Source organism: Bactrocera tryoni, unplaced genomic scaffold, assembly GCF_016617805.1.
Source record: "Bactrocera tryoni isolate S06 unplaced genomic scaffold, CSIRO_BtryS06_freeze2 scaffold_11, whole genome shotgun sequence".
In the NCBI taxonomy this organism is placed as follows: domain Eukaryota; kingdom Metazoa; phylum Arthropoda; class Insecta; order Diptera; family Tephritidae; genus Bactrocera; species Bactrocera tryoni.
The window spans coordinates 5,486,727-5,490,182 of record NW_024395824.1 but is presented as its reverse complement, the minus strand read 5'-3'; positions in this window follow the sequence as shown (position 1 = coordinate 5,490,182).

Here is a 3,456-nt window from a genome sequence, read left to right as displayed (position 1 = left end):
CAAAGTTTATTATTATAAATGAGTTTAAATACATAGATGTTGAATACAAAAAGAAATTAAGTTATAAAAAGTTGAACCTCAGTCTTTGAAAGCCAAATTCACACTGCCCCGCTGTCGGTTCTTTGCGTTCTCTCTTCCTCACCTCTTCCTGCCCGGCTGTCCTCTATTGACAAGCGTTGCCACCTTACATTCGGTCATCCTGATCGTCATCTGTCTCAGATGACTCCTCATGAAAGTCATCTTCACCATTTTCGACGTAACGCCACAGTTTCATATGATCTGCACTAGTTGACGTTTGGTGTGGTCCTTGAAAATCAGCAACCTTTCTGACACAATATCTGCCATGCCCTTTGATCTTAACCACCTCGTATGGACCAATATACTTACTGGCTAGTTTTTTGCCTGTTACAAACTGAGTGACCTTAATGGCTACTAAATCAGCTATCTGATCGCCTTTTCTCTTACTATCGTAATTTGATTTGTATGTGTTTTGTGCTTTTAAAATTTGCTTTCGGGCCTCTTGTCGAATCTTGTTGCGTTCATCTTGCATACCTTCTAGTACCTCTTCTTGCAGTATCTTTAGCAACTCGCTATCTGTTTCGTTGCGCATCTTCACACCGAATACAATTTCAAATGGTGTAAATTTTGTCGAATCGTGAATGTGAGAATTAATGGCCCGCTGTACTTGTGACGTGTACTTATACCACTTGTCCGGTTCTGTTGCTGACATCTTCGCTAAAACGGAAAGAATAACTCGGTTGACTCTCTCAATCTGACCGTTACCCCTTGGTACGCCCGCTGTTATCTCGACATGCTCGATTTTATATTTGCTACAAAATTCTTTAAACATTTTGGAAGTATAAGCTGTACCCTTATCGCTTATTATACGCTGCGGACTGCCGAAAATTGTCACCCATGACTCAAGGTGTCTTACTACTTCTTGTGTTTCTGTAGTTTTAGTAGGATATATCCAAGTATATTTGGAAAAACCATCCACGACAGCAAAAATATATTTGTAGCTCTTTGATGTCGCATCCAATGTACCCAAATCGTCAATATGAAGCGTAGATTGTGGAATATCACCTTTGTCGATGCAATGTAGAAAATCATCTTTTTTACCCAGCTTCTGATTATGCATTATGCATTCTATACAGTTTTTGATAGTCTGCTGAACTTTCTTTTCGAGATGTGGGATAAAATAGTTCTGCCGTATAGCATGTATGGTTTTTTTACACCCCATATGCCCAAATCTGTGCGTCTCCTTTATTATTTCGCTCTCCATATTCTTCCGAACCGCCAATAAATCTTGCCCGTCAACTTACTTGTAGATTAACTTGTTTTTTATTTTATAATCGCCGTACTGCTTTGTTTTTAGGATCTCTGCCACAGCTGCCAAATGTTCATCTTTCGTCTGGGCCCTTAAGATCTGAGCTTGAACCTCTGACGTTACTGTCATCACGGGAAATCGACTTAAGCTGTCCACGTGTTTCATCCTGCTTCCGGCGCGATGTTCTATATTAAATGAAAAGTCTTGAAGATACATCAGCCATTGCACCACTTCACGTGGCATATCTTTTTTTCCGTTTGTCTGCTTGAAAGCCGCACAATCTGTCACCAAGGTGAATTCTGTGCCCATCAGGTAGTGACGCAACTTCTTGGATGCTAAATAAGCTGCTTTAACTTCAAGGAAATAGCTGTGTAATTTTTCCTCTTGTGGGGAAGTCTTTTTACTCCAATAGAAAACAGGATGCCACTTTCCGTCATGCTGCTGCAAAAGTGTTGCACCAAAGCCATGTTTCGATGCATCGACATGTAACTGCGTATTAGCATTCTGCTTGTATATTTGTAAAACTGGTTCTGACGTGAGTGCCGACTTCAGGTAATTGATCGCTCTAACCTCTGTCTCTCCAATCTGAAATACTGAATCTCTTTTAAGCAGTTCTGTTAATGGTCTGGCATGTTTAGCGTAGTCTCGTATAAATTTTCGAAAATATCCGGTTAAACCCAGGAACGCCTGTACGTCTCGTACGTTTTTTGGTATCGGAAAGTTTTTGACTGCTTTAACTTTACCTTGCCCAGGCCAGACACGCCCGTCTTCAACCTCGTGTCCAAGAAAAAGAATTCGATTTTTTAGAAATTGGCACTTTGCCCACTTAATTTCTAGCCCATACTGCTGCGCTTGTTGTAAAACCCGTTGCATATTGCTTAAACATTGTTCTTCTGTACACCCAAAAATTACGATGTCATCTACATACATTTCCATTATACCTTCGTTTATTAATTTTTGGAAAATATAGTTAACGTAGCGTACAAAAACGGCGGGAGAGTTGCAAAAACCAAATGGAGCTCTGTTATATTCATAGAGTCCTTCTTTCGTTACAAACGCTGTATATTTTCGACAACGTTCTTCGACTTCGACGTGGAAGAAACCATTTGAAAGGTCCATGACGGTAAAATATTTTGCGGCTTGCATTTTTTCAAGTACTTCTTCAACAATTGGTACTGGAAACCTATCTTTTAACACCATTGTATTTAGTTTACGAAAGTCTACGCATAATCTGTAGTGACCATCTTTTTTCTTCGCCAATACCACCTTGCTAGCGACCTCTGAGAACGACTCACGTATAATGCCTTTCTGCAACCATTCATCTACTTGTTCCTTTACAAATTTTCTTTCCGCTATTGATAAACGAGTAGGAGACTCACGAAAGACGATATCATTATTTTTTGGAACAATATTCAACTTAATTGGACAGTTCAACTGAATAAAACTCGGCTTATAGTTTTCGATTAACTGTTCGACAACCTTCTTGAATTTAGTTTTGACATCTACTTCATTGTTGCTACTCACAAAATAAACATTACAAGCACTTGTGTTATCTTCAATCTGACGAAAGTAATACCCATTGCCGTCCATTGTTACAACACATTTTTTTAAAAAATCGTACCCAATGATTACGTCTACATTGATTTTACTATCTGTTATTACTAAAAAGGTGTGCTGCGTACATAACCCGTCGACTATGACTTGCGCTACAAATTCACCCACCACATCTGCGGTGACGTTGCCTAAACCATATAGTGTAGCGAAACTTTTCTGCAATTTACATGTGCTAAATCTTTGCTCATACACACCCATACGTATTAACGACACGTCTGCACCAGTGTCTACCAAACAGCACAAGTTTTCGTTATTAACTGTCAACTGCTTCATTCGCTCTTTGTTAAATACAATGTTAATGTTACGCCTATACTCGGGACACTGTTTAGCCATATGACCCGTGCCATTACATTTAAAACACTTTGTGTCTTGTTTGCAATCGACCCTTTTGTGTTGTGTTGAACCACAATTAAAACAATGCTGATTCTTACGCTGTACGTTGTTGCCACTCTTATCTGTTTCAATTTGCTCACGACCACCTGCTGCATATCGACGTTTACTTGCTTCGTTAGGCT